We start from the raw sequence: 14,192 nt of genomic DNA, 5'->3' as shown, positions 1-14,192 counted from the left end.
AGATTTAACACAACCCCTATCAAAATATCAATAGCAGTTTTCACAGAACTAGAACAAATAATCCTAAAATTTGCATGGACCCACAAGACTCCTAGTAGACAAAGCAATTTTGAGAAAGAACAAAGCTGTAGTCATCCAAACAGTATAGTACCAGCACAAAAACAGACACATATATCAATGGAACAGAGACCCCAGAAATAAAGCCACACTTATTTCATCATTTTATCTGTAACAAAGGACGCTAGACTATTCAGTGGGGGAAAAGACAGTCTCTTCAACAATGGTGTTGGGAAAACTAGAAAGCTACATGCAAAAGGATGAAATTGGACCACTTTCTTACACCACACACAAAAATAAAATTGATGAAAGACCTAAATGTGAGACCCAAAAGCAAAAAATCCTAGAAGAGAACACAGGCAGTAATTTCCCTGACATCAGCTGTAGAAACATTTTTCTAGATAGGTCTCCTGAGGCAAGGGAAACAAAAGCACAATTAACCTACTGGGACTAGACCAAAATTAAAAGCTTCTGCACAGCACAGCAAATCATCCACAAAACAAAAAGGCAACCTACTGAACGGGAGGAGATATTTGCAAATGATGTATCCAGAATATATAAAGACCTTACACAACTCAACACCATAAAAACAAATAATCTGATTTTTTTAAATGGGCAAAAGAGGTCAATAAATATTTTTCCGAAGAAGAATCCAGACGGCCAACAGAGACATGAGAAGATGCTCAACGTCACTGATTATCAGGGGGATGAAAACCAAAACTACAATGAGAGACCACCTCACACCTGCCAGAATGACTAGAATCAAAAAGACAAGAAGTAAATGTTGCTGAGGTTGTGGAGAAAAGTGAACTTTTGTACACTATTGTTGGGAAGAGAAACTGGTATAGCTATTACAGACAACTGTATGATGGTTCCTTAAAAAATTAAAAACTGAACTACCATATGAATCAGCAATCCCATTCCTGGTTATGAATCTAAAAAATTTACATCTGTTCATTACAGTGTGATTTACAGCAGCCAACTTATGGAAACAACCCAACTTCCCCATGAAGGATGAATGGATAATGAAAATGTGGTATGTTAAAAAAAAAAAAAAAAGCCACCCATGATTTCATGGATGAACATGGATGACATTTGAGGGCATTACACTAAGTGAAATAAACCAGAGAGAAATAGAGACAAATCCTGTATGGAATCACATGTAGAGTTTAAAACAACAGTTTGCGTACTTTCTCCTGATTCATTCTTTCTCTCTCTCTCTCTCTCTCTCTTCCTATCCTACCAACCTACCTACTTCACTGCCCCTTAAACATTCCTTGATTCTTCTTTTTTTTTCAGGGTACAACACAGTGATTCAACAGGTCTGTACGTTCTGCTGGGCTCCCCGCAAGCGTGGCTACCGTCACATACGACACTATTACGATACCATTGACTAGATCCCCGATGCTGTTCCTTTCAGTCTGTGACTTACTCATTCTACAGCTAGAAGCCAGTACCCACCTCCCACTCTCCCCTTCTCCCATTTCGTCCACGTCCCCACCCTCCCCTCCCGCAACCATCAGCTTGTGCTCTGTATTTATGGGTCTGCTTCTGCTTTTGCTTGTTTGATTTTTTAAAAATCTCCCGGAGTATTCTTAACTTCAGGATTCAATTCACACTGCTTCCCTCAACTGAAACATTCTCCTTCCCTTCCACCTCAATTCTGGTCCCTGAAAATCTATAAGGATCCAGTCCTTACTCTGTACTCCTGAAGATCTAGTGCACTTAACATCTTTATTCCACATGCTGGTACCTGATCACACAGTTGTCCGCATCTCCCAGGGGGGAGGGGATTTCTAACTGTTCTCTTTTATTCATCACGGCCAGAATTCAAACACACACACAAACAAAACTTCAGAAAACATTTCTGATGCAACAGAGTTTATCACAACGAATCCTCTTTTTCTTGTAAAAGAATCTTAATATTTTCAAGTTCACAAGCCTTTAGAAACACGAATTTACTTTCTGATCCCTCCCCTGACCCAATCTTACTTATTTCTTCAAAATCTAATGTACAGTTTACTTTACATGTATGTATAAACAAGTCCTGATAACTTCATTTGAAAAAAGTATTTTAAGCCTAATCAAATCCTTGATTGTACAGCTATAGCTCTAACACGTAAGAGACAGCTTTCTTCCCAAGTAGGAAGGATTCGATTTAGATTATAGAATAGTTAGTTAAAAAGGACTTTTCCCTTGGAGAAAAATGAAAAGGTAGGCCTATCTATTCAGAGAAAAGCACAGAATTGTCCAAAACAACAACAACAATGAATCTTGGAAGATTATAAACCAACAATCCTACTGACTTCATTAAAAACACATAAAGAGATAACCAAAGAGTCATTATTACATCTGACCTATCTGGAAAACCCTCTAACTTCTTGTAACTCTAAGGAGAAGACAGAGTATCTCTCTGTTTCCATTCAGGAATTCTGACTCCAAATTAAGTTATCCTGACTTTAAAAGGTTTCAATAGCTACCATAAAGATCTCAGCCTCTGGGTCTTACTGTAACACAAAACCACTTCATTTCAAACTCGGGTGTAAGTGGTGGGTGCCTCGCAGGGCAAATGAAGAGCATACTTTGGAATAATCAGTTTATTCGTCTCCTGCAGAATTTAAGGAAAAAAAAAAAATCTCTTCACTCTCTTCCCACTTCAGGTCAGCCAGGACACGCTCCTTTCCACTACAAATTTCTCCAAAATTTATTCTTTTTGAAGGATTAAGTACTAAGTCATTATTGTGGCCTATTATCAGCTGCTTCACTACAATATTAAGATTTTACATACATTATTTTCTCACTTAGTCCTCCCAATAACGTTTCAGAATATTTTCATCATTTCCATTCCACAAATAAGAAAATGAAGTCCGTCTGGTTTTTAAGTTGCTTGTTCAAAACCATCAAGTCATGACAACTGTAAAACAGGAGTATCTAATCCATATTTTCTAGCTCTAAACCCTTGGCTCATTGGAGTGTGTCACATACTGTTTTAGGACCATTAGCTACTTACAAGAGAGGAAGTGAAGTTTTATTTCTTAATAGCGGGCTTTGTACACTACACTCACTGGTTTTCTGCTATTAAATTGACAGAAACAGTTGACATACAGAGAGTACCGATATCATTTTTCCTCAAAGAAAACTGACAAAACTTCCTGGTTAGTATATGCCCTCAGAGTAACTGTGATCAATTGTGAGAAAATTACACTGACAAGCACCAATCCACTTTGATCACGTGATCTACGACAGGGGACGCTCTAGGTGGTAGATCAACTCGTCAGGAACTAACACCGTTTCAGAATTTCTTTATAGAAATTACACTTGAAAAATGTCCCTGTCAGTATTAAATTATTGGTATCACACTGAGAGCACATTTGGAATATTTATTGGCCAAAATGTTAAAAACCGAATGGGAATTAACATGTAATGCGTGCCTGGAGTTTGATATCAGGATTTGTCCGGGCTTGTCAATCTAAGCCAACCCTAAAATAATCTATCTGTAAGAATCAAGAGCCATTGGTGGGAAAATGAGAAAAACGTAAGTTCCTACGAGCAGAGAAACTGCAAAGAATCTGTGAATTCCGTCAATAATACGGTTTCACAAAATGCTCTACGTCCACAGGACAATGGTGAAGCCCAAAGGACACTAGGCATAGCAGGGCGAGGACACCATTTCATAGCATGAAATAACGCTACAAAGAGAGCACTGCGTGTTAAATTTCAATTACTCTATAAGAATATCCTATAGAGACAAACTTTAAACTTCATCAGTGAGCTTTGGAAGCAATAACTGTTGCTGGTTGGATGATTCAATTATCATAAACTATTCTGGCATGTTTCAAAAGCATCGCCATTTTAAAACATAAAAAAATGTCTAAAAATGCAACCATAGTAATAGATTCTGAGAGCATGGGTTGGGGGGTGAGGGAGAAAGACAATGACAAATTGGTCCAAAAGGACACTGAGACTTCATAGTTGGAAGACTATTGTGCTGACAATTAGTAACAGGAAGCAGAGCACAAAACAAGTGAATGAAAAAAGCTGAACCAGCAATGAAAGACCTTATTATAGGGCAGAAACATTATTGTAATAAAGGGGCAATGTCCTCTCCTCCATGAAACTCTCACACAGCCACCCTAGCCGCTTTTCTCTCTCCCTGCATTTCATTTTTCCATTAGCATCTGCTCGATTGTGTATCATTTCCAACCCAAAAGAACGCCTCCACAGTGGTCCTAAATTCCAAGGCTTCCAGGTCCTTCCCCGCACCCCGGCCCCTGGCCCTGAGCCTCATTTAACGTTGCTCAAATAAATAAATAAATGAGTTTAAATTAACAATAAAGATAGGGCAGGGGGTAAAAAAAAACCCAGAAAGGCAGTGATTTAGCACAGAACTGCCCAGAGGTCAACAAAACACGTGTCCTTCAAGTCCAATTTGTTGAAAATGCAACGATCGCATGAGTCATACTAAACGACCAGATGATTCTGCCTCTGAAAATCAGGGCTTCTCCTCCGACCTCTGATGCAGCGACAAGGGCAAGGCTGTCGTGCCTCCCGCACCCGTCGTCATCCTCCTCCTCGCGCTTCGGCTGCCTTAAGGCGCGGGAGCCGAACGCTCTGGAGCTCGGCTTCCCACACGAGTTGACAATCGCCAGACGGGATCCCGATACCGAGCGAGAACCTCGTCTAGACGCGCGGAGACCCCCGCCTCCCCAAGGGCCCGCGCTAGGAATGACGCCCCGGCGGCGGCCGCGACGCTTCAGCGGGGCCGCGGGCGGAGAATCCCGGCCTAGACACCCGGAAGCCGTGGGGGGTCGGTCTCCCGCTCTACGGCCTCACGGATGCGTGACCCTGGCAAACCCCCAGAGCCCAGGTCCCCCCGCTACCGCTCCGCACCCCGAACAGCCGTTCGCGGGCTGACAGCACACAGGAGGAGGGCAGGGCGCACAGGTGCACCGCAAGAGGTAATGACTAGCCCCGTCACTTCTCAGGGGACTGTCCCGGGGAACCACTGGGCGCCACCGAGAGCTGCTGAGGGGCTCGCACGCCCCCGGCACCACCGGCCGAAACTCGGGGCCTCGGGGGCTGGAAGGGCTGCGGGGCCGGCCCGAGTTCCATGATCAGCTCCTATCAGGTGACCGGCCACCTCGCCTTCCCTGTGAGCCTCTCCCCTCGCCACAGCAGAAGTAAGGACCGCTGTGACTTAAACACACCCCTGGAGTGCACGGAGTTTCGGGGGCGCTGACTAGACACCCCCGAAGACAGCGGTGGTCTCCGAGCCCACAGACGACTCTACGCCGTCCGGCCGGGTGTGGCCCGGCCCAGCGCCCAGATCGCAGCTCCGCCCGTGTCTGCTCCGAGGTTCTGGGCAAATCTCTTCCTCGCACTAGGTCTTGGTTTCATTATCTCATTTGTTTGGGGTTTTTAAGGTGTTTTTATTTCATGTCTTCTTGTGATGGCAAAACTTGATCACATAAATAAAGCACCGCGTACACAGCAGGCTCTTAAAAACTGTCAATTCTCTTTCCTTGCTTAAGTCTCTCTTAATTTCCTATGTGTTAATTATAGAATGGCATAAAGCACCAATACAATGGGCATGTCATCAGTTTTTACTCAACAATTTAAAAAAACCAATTACACATAAGCAGCTCTTTTCTAGAAAATAAAAAATTAAGCTGAAACATAAATATTAAACACAGAAATCAGGTCGACAGCCACATTCAACTTAACCAAAAATGATCGATAAACGTAATCAGGCCGTCAGTGAGTGCAGTCAGAGCGGTGAGCGCGAAGAATGATTTTTACCCTTCAGAGATGGAAGGGTGTCACGGAGGAAAGCGCCAGCATCAGTAATAAGGAAAAACAGCCGAGCAGGGATCCCTAGCACCCCAGGCTGGTGGGTGTGGTGAGCTGCTGCAGGCTCAGGAAATCTTTACCTGAAAGGCTGAGCTAGATGGACCCATCAATGATTAACTCCATGGGAAAGGCACGCACCAGCGTGTGGATACAGCCCCAGCTGCTTCTGGCACGCAGTCCGCAGGCGGAGAGCCTCCCCCCTGCCACTGCAACCGTGGTCTCCTCCCCTCCACGCCACCTTACCTCTCACCTCTCCTTTGTAGGAGAAGTCAAGCTTCTGTGTTTTTTCAATAAACAGATAAAAAGGTACCCTTTTTTTAAAGCTCTCATTTAAAACCTTTCTAGCTGAAGAAAAAACACTGCCATCAGCATGGGATTTTAAAATGGAGTATTTCTTTGCAACAGTAAAATTCTTCTCTACTCTGGTAGAAAGACGATGAGCAGCAATGTTACTACAAGAGGGGCTCATGCAAGGCTAGGTAAGCTAGCAGGGGGCTAGTGCCTGCCTCTGACCCTGAGAAGACACAGTGTCTGGCACGATCCCGGCATTCTGCTACAGATTCAAGTGCCATATTTCTTCCCATCATTTATCCTTCTTCTTCCTTTGATATTTTTCACTCTATACAGGGATAAAAAAATAACATACCATCTGGAGCTTTCATTCATATCTGAGGATTTCATACTCATTTAAATCAACAATAAGAGATTCAGCCGAAGTTTCTAAGAAATAACATTTCAAATTAATGCTATTCCTGTTACCTGGAATGTACTTCCTCTTTCAAAATCTTACTATTTCTCTAAACAATTTCAATTTCCAAGAAGGTCTTGTTGATGACCCTCCCTTTCCCAAGCTCTTCTCAGTGTGTTCACTGTAAAACTTACTTCAGGACTGAACCACAAGAGAGCTCAAAATACCAATTCCGAGAGTTTGGAGCAGTCTTTTGCTCCTGTGTGATAAACTCTCCGAAGCTGGGAGCTAACCCAGACCTGTGGATTAGGAAGTGAACACAGGCTTTGGGGTTAGCACTCTGTGAGACACGGGCTACAATCCTGGCCCTGCCATTTGCCAGAGAAGCGACCTCAACCAAGTCACACAACCTCCCTCAGTCTCTGAAGCAGAGAACGTGATACTCACCTCAGAGCGCTGTGAGGATTAAATGAGAGAACGTGTGTGAAAGGGCCAGGCACACAGCAGCACTCCGAGGAAGGTTGGTTTCCTTCCTTATTTTGTTCTTTTTTCCCTCAGTACCTGGTACAATGTTGAGAACACAACAGACCCTCAATGAAAACTTTCTAATTATTTATTAGAACTTAGGTTTCCTAAAAATAGGTTTAAATATTCACTGGGATAACTCCCATGTTTCCAAGTTGTGTTACTTGAAATCCTATGCACCCAAGGTAGGAAATTTCAAAAACAGATCAGTGTGTGAGGCTAGCGGTTGGAGGTCGGCTGTCTAGGAAAGAGAGTCAAGGAAGGAGTCAGAGGCAACGTGTTCAAGAACAAGTCAGTGAAAATAATTACATGTAGGGTGTTCTTTTATGTAGGTATCTTTGGATAAATGGGAGTTAATTGTTGACTTTAAGACAAGTTGAGAGAGAGAGGGAGGGAGGGGAACAGAAAAGAGTGGAAGGGAGGCAAGGCAGGGAGGAGAATGAGGAAGCGGGGGGGAAGGCTGGCTCTGCCAGGGTCCCTGTTTTCTCCTCACATCTTTTGACGTAAGCTACTGGAGCTGATCACTGCTTGCCTGCCTTCCTCTAGGAACAAGCCCCACGGCATCCCCCAACTTACAAAAAAGTCTTCCTCTAACGGAAGACCCAAATTAATTTAAAAATTTCCCCCAATGGGTGGTAACCAAGAGGTCCTCTCAGGACAGTCAAGAAGATAATGGAGGATTTTATTACTTTTATTAAAAAGCAAAAACGACTCCTGACTAGAATAAGGGGTAATAATAGTCACAGGGACCATCCCCCTGCGGAAGCTTTGACCTCCCAAATTTTGAAGGTTTGAAGAATTCGGTCTGCACCCATCTCCTCAGAGGCCAGAGCAACGGAGCTGCCCACACAGCCGCAGTGATCCTTCCTTCCTTGGCCAGGGGCAGCCACGGGCATGGTTTGGGGTCTAGCTCATGTGGCTTAGTCACAAGAGCTAGGCTTTATAGATCAAAATCGTTGACATTAAATGAAACTGGGTTTTTCCCCCCACAGCCAAGCAATAGCGGCTATCCTCAACTGCTAGAGAGGGCTGCAAACAGCTTCTACCTCAGACTTCTAATGACCTTAAAAAAAAACCCAACCAAGGAAGCTTCCTTCCCATTCCAGTGGAATTTAGCTGGAGAGAGAAGAATGGCTGCCATTTAATTCAACAGAGCAAAATTACTGAGCATCTCCAAACCTCCATAAATAGTTTTATTTGCACAGTGTTTCACAATTTACAGCTCACATACAGCATCTCATTAATTTTTTTTAACATCATCTCAGTTAATCCTCACCATAATCCCAAGAAGTAGGCATTATTAACCTTCATGTTCAAAGATGACAAAAATGAATTTCAGAGAAGTTACGTGATTTGCCCAGGGTCACACACTTGTAAAGGAACAGAACCAAGACTCAAACTCAGGTCCTTTGCCTCCAAGTCAGATGAACTTCTGGCATATAGCTAAACTTACAGGAAATGTTTTAAATGAGTATACAGTCATTGTGCTCTAGAAATTTATCACTCCTGTTTTCTACATAAGCTCCCCACCCCTGCCACTAATTTATATTCTGACAAATGAGGCTTCGAAGGTAAAGCCCCAACCATAGATTAGCTTCCTGTCAGTCAGGGAAGTGGGTGAGAGAGAGCTCAGGGAAGCTGCCAGGGAAGCCAGGGGCTCTAACAGATGTCTGACCCGGTCACTGACAATGTTCTAATGAAGGAAGTACTACGGCAGTGAGATTATCTAATAGGAAACTCACATGAAACACATGTAAATTTATGTTTCTAAAGGACACAGAACTGATGAAATCGTTCAGAGATGCAGAGGGTCACTCTCGCACCTAGGAGCTGGATTTGAAACCCTGGACTCCACAGCCCGATCCATGAAAACAGGATTCTACGGGGGTTTTTTGTTGTTGTTTTTTTGCACGCTTGCTGTATAATACCAAAAAAAGGGAGGGAAGAAGAGAAATTCTATGGATATCTTTTCCTTGTGGTATTAGGTGTGGTTTGAATGAGAGCAAGAAAATATGTGACTAATTATGGCATTCTTATTCTTCGTAATTGTCTAAAAACGATCTCCCTTTAAAGTGATTTTTAAAAAGGTTTTTTTCTCCATTCCCCACTCTAAATTTGGTTTATGGGTTAAAATCTGCAAATAAATGAATACAGTACCACCCATAAAAATGAAAGATAGGAGGAAAATCTGACTGCAGTTACACTAATTCACTGTACGATCAATTTTTAAATAAGGTATCCATTCCATACAGTGAGATGCTGCTATTACCAGACATAACTTTCTGTTTGCCTAAAAATCTGATCCCATTTTGGGGTGGGGTGGGGAGAGCACCACATCTTCGAGCAGTCAAGTACATAAAATTGTTTAAAAATCACCGAAAACAAAAACGAGGTTGAGAACTTCATATATAACTCAACCTAACAGAATGTAGCAATGTATGTCAAAAAGAAAAGGTATGGAACATTACAGAGTAAGAGAAGAAACAAGGAATACTGAAAATATATATAATAGAAACACAGTTATGATTTGGGCAAGATTTAATTGCTGGTACATAATAATAGCAAAAAATACAGTGGCATCTGGGTGACTCAGTCAGTTAAGACTCCGACTCTTGATTCCGGCTCAGAACATGATCTCAGGGTCATAAGATTGAGCCTCAAGTAGGACTCCGTGCTCAGTGAGGAGTCTGCTTAAGATTCTCTTCCTCTCCCTCTGCTCACATGTGTACACACTCTCTCTAAAATCTTTAAAAAAAATTAAAAATTAGCAATTCATCTTCCTATTGTGAAAGAAGGGAGAAATCTGGGATTTTTCTGAGTAAGGAGATGATACCTGCAAAAGAACTTTTCTTTGGAAGATGAATCTATCCTATGCATTGCTTTCAAATACTCCAGAGAGGAGATTATGTGGAGGCAAGAGATCAGTTAGTCTCCTGACCGTCAAAATAGCCCAGGCAGGAACTGATGAAGAACTGAACTAAGATGGTAGTAGGGAGTGAGACCGCACAGGAAGGAAAACAAGACAATACTTTGCTGACCGGCAGACTCATGGAGGGAAAGGCACGGTTTGCCTGCGGATGTAATCCCTTCTGTTATAAGCAGCTAGGTTCCTTTTTTGTTTTTATCAAATACTAATTTGGACACCTCATGCTTAAGAGCCTCCAATAGTTTCCAACTAGTTTCCACTAAAAACATCAGACTGGTATTCAAGACCTTTTACAGTCTGATCATAAGGTATCTAATCTTGTTTTTTCTCCAACATAAATTCTCTATCTTCCCAGGATATTGTCTATTCTATTCACAAAATAAGCTAGTCACTAATTCCAGACTTCATATGCTTGCTTACGTTAACCTTACTGTGAATGTCTACCTTCTTCCAAAATCTTAAATACCACCCATCCTTCAGTGCTCCTGTTAAACTCCCCTAGTCACCCTAGCTTCCCTTTATCTATTCCCTCAACTTCTACAGCCATTTATTTTCTATAAAATTCATTCTGGCAACAGATCTCATCTCTCCTCCCACCGCTGTGTGTTCTTTGTGTACGTCTTCCAGAGTCGATGACAGATGCTCCTTATAGTGTCTAGTGTGGTTCTAATGGTCAGTCAACCCCTTAAAAGTGACCGATTCTGAGCTCTTGTAATCCTTTTTTTTCTTGTAATCCTTCTACATTTATATATTGTAGAGTTATTCTAGATTTATAGGGTTGTTATTCTAGGTTGTATTATACTTTATATAAGACTAAGAATCAAGCCACAAGAATTTCTCTATCCCCATGAGCGTGAGTGAAACCATTAGTCGAAACCAAGCGATTTTTCTACATTTTTAAAAATCTGCGTCCAGTATTTATTCAGAGGTAAAAACGGTTTTTTTGGTAGGTTTAAATCCCCAAATTTCCTTACTTTCTTACAAAGAGAAGAAGAAAAATGGGTTAGTGCATAAACATTTCATTTCACTTTTAAAAACTGGTTGAAGAAATGTAGACCGACCTATTTTTTGGAAAAGGACTGCAGAAAGGTATCAGAGAGGAAAGAGATATCCTCAGAGTGGGACAAAATCTGCAACACTGAAAAGGTGGGATTCGAGGAGGTGCTGCTCAGGACCCACGCTGGCTGGCACCTCCCCTGCCCCCACTGATAGTAAAAGGAAGTAGATCAAAAGTAGGATGAGCCCCAAGACATATGGACAGATCTTCAAGTTCTTGGCTGAGAAACTGTTTTACTTTGGAGTCAGGGGGTCACTGTCAAAATGTTTGAGACCACTGACTCTTGAGTAGACCAGGAGTCCTGGTCATCTCAGTCTATAGTGAGCACCTGGCCAGATCATAATTCTGATTAGAGATGCACTCTGCTGGAAAATGATTACTACTTTACTGACATGTCCTCGGCACTCCCTTTAGAAGGTACCTTCATGTACATTCGTATTTGATCCACCCAAAGAAGGATGAAGATCAAAGATTTTTATCCACATTTCACAGGGCCTGGAGGGTTTACGTTCTGCAGGCCAACGGATATCTAGCAATTTAAAGTATTGGGACTCTGACCCAAATCAGATCTTTAATCCAGAGAAAACAGTCCAGAATGGGGGCAGGGGAGGGAAATAAAATGTAAATGACAGGAGAGAAATTGGAATTCCAACCTTGATACCTGGCTACCCTACCTAGTAAAGCAACCTTAACCAAATCACTAAATTTCTAACAGCCTCCTTTTTCTTATCTAAAACAGGAAAAATCTGGGCTAGATGTTTTCAGACATTCATTCAAAAATGGTTATTAAACCCTAATACGCAGGCACTAGGAGATATAAAGTAAATAACAGTAGGCTCTTTACCCCAAAATTGGTAGATGAGATACAACACATGAACAAATAACCCGAAAACAATGTGGTAACAACAAAAGAGTACAGCTTTGTGAAGGGCAGGGGCAACTGATGTAGCAAGGAATGAGGCTGGGAATTTAAATCTGAATTAATTCTTAAAGGATGCAAACCAATCATCCAGACAAATAGAGGACAGAAGAATGGTCCAGTGAGAGGGAAGAGCATAAACAAAGTCTCAGAGTGGAAGTGCGACCTGCCAGCAGAGGACACAAGAGGCAAGAGTTGAAAGCAGAGGTCAGACTGAGGGGACACCCGCAGGACACACGGAGGAAGCTGGACTTCCTCCAGCAGGCAGTGGAGATCCGGGCGAATGCAGAGTCAAACGGACCTGTACAAGGGTCACTGTGACAGTCATGAGAGGTAGTGGTGCATGCAGTAGAACCTAGAGGCAGTGTATCGGACTCCGTATCTCTGATGGAGACAGTGAGTGCTTGCTCCAGAGTGATTATAAGAAAGAATGCACAGAAGTTCAAAAACTGAGAAGCTAAATCAGTAGAAACCAATGAACTGGGAATAGGGTGACGATGGGGGTGGCGGGCATGGAATGGGTCCAGGCTTCTGCTCAAGACAGAACTGGCATACCCAATACAGAGAGAACTGATGAGATTATCTTGAATTCCACTTAGGATATGTTGAGGCCCAGAAAAACCCGGGGCAAGATGTCCAGCAGCCGGCTGAATACAGCACCCTGGTGCCCTGAAGTCACGTCTCGTACGAAACCTTCCAAGTCCATGTGACCCCCACCCACCCCCTGCCCCAGGGAGAGGGAACAAAATAAGAAGCATCCTTGGCCAGAACCCACAGAGATACCACAATCCACCCAACAGACAAAGGAAGAACAGCAGGAGAGAGAGAGACCTCCCAGAACACAACAGGAGAGATCATGCCAAGAGAGAAGTGGGGACCAACGGTATGAAACGCAGCCCAAGGTGCTGACCCAGGAAAAAAACAACTGAAAAGTGTCTGCTCGTATGAGCAGGTAGGTGGTCACTGGAGAACTACGGAGACTGGTGTCGATCAAGTGACTGAGAGAGAAAGCGAGACGGCAGTGGATTCCAGAAACAAGGAGCGCACACCATCTTTTGGGGAACTTTAGATCAGAAAGGAAGGAATGTGAAATTCAGTGAAGACTGGAAAGAGGGATCCCAAGTCCCTGCTGGTTCTCCTACTTCATTTCTTCAGATGGATAAAAAAGCCTATTTTGGTCAAATTGCAGTAAAACCTACATACATTAAATTTGAAGTAATATTTTTAATTATAAGGAAAAATAGGGAACTCCTGTAACTCTCAGTGGAATATATGTATATAATATTTCCCAACATCCCTTAGAAATACGCAGTAAAATCATCTCTTTTTTCACTTACTCAAGGGGGCTAGGGCCAGAGGGGAACCTGCTTCCTTGCTCCAACTCTTCCTTCTCTTAATGTCTCATGAAAACATTCTTTGTCCCCCTCAGCCTGGAATATCCTTCTCCCTGCTTAATTCCCATTCACTCTCAGGGGCCCGCTCAAACTGCCCCTCCCAGAACCATAGCTCGTAGGAGATAAAAGGGCCTTGAAGTTCATTACATCCGAGTGTTCCCATGATGCTGAGTGCTTCAGAGAATGACCCATCCACGGTCATACTCATGCCTTGTGGCAAAGCTGAACTTGGCACGACTTCCTCAACCAGCGTCCATTCACTCACTAATCATCATTTCTTCACGTCAGTTTAAGACCACAGTAGGTCAAGTCTTAAGAACCACCAATCTTAAACAGTTTATCTGGTGTAAGACCCGTGTTAACACACTTCTGAAAATGAAGAAGCTGGTCTACAACTTCCACTTGTTCGTTTGAGTCAATTACCTACAACTACTTGACGATAGAAGCAAAGATTACAGATGTCGACTAATATTTATTTTGTGGCTAGGCTGTCAGTCACTAAGCAGGATCTCTCCCCAAGAGTGCAGCATTTATTCCAGCCTCTGCCAGTGGAAGTGTGGGAGCAGATGTTGGCAGACTGTGACATACAGTATGTCTTTAAAACTTGTTGGGGTGTGAAATTTCATAAGGTCAAAAAATGCTGCATTTTGATCAGCAGATACAGGAGTTCTGTACTTTTATAAATTATTTCAGACAACCAATACCATTTGCTAGGAAAACAGAGAAACTAAGAAACTGCAGTGGCTTTATGTCAGAAATAATGTGTGCTGTTAGTG

General features: G+C 42.8%; 1 protein-coding gene across 4 annotated transcripts in view; it reads right to left on the bottom strand.

The window, feature by feature from the left end:
• Positions 1–14,192, bottom strand: part of AKT3 (AKT serine/threonine kinase 3) — a 295,963-nt gene that overhangs the window by 150,808 nt on the left and 130,963 nt on the right. The window contains exon 1 of one of the 4 annotated variants that reach the window (XM_032862897.1): positions 11,184–11,189. The exons of the other annotated variants lie outside the window; for them this stretch is intronic. The gene's annotated coding sequence lies outside the window, so the exon portion shown is untranslated. Of the gene's footprint in view, positions 1–11,183; positions 11,190–14,192 lie in introns of those variants that run through there. 4 annotated transcript variants of the gene reach the window in all.

This window comes from Lontra canadensis, unplaced genomic scaffold, assembly GCF_010015895.1.
Source record: "Lontra canadensis isolate GAN:19392208 unplaced genomic scaffold, GSC_riverotter_1.0 scaffold24, whole genome shotgun sequence".
In the NCBI taxonomy this organism is placed as follows: Eukaryota; Metazoa; Chordata; class Mammalia; order Carnivora; family Mustelidae; genus Lontra; species Lontra canadensis.
The sequence above is the reverse complement of the archived record's forward strand: the minus strand, read 5'-3'. Positions and strand labels throughout refer to the sequence as shown.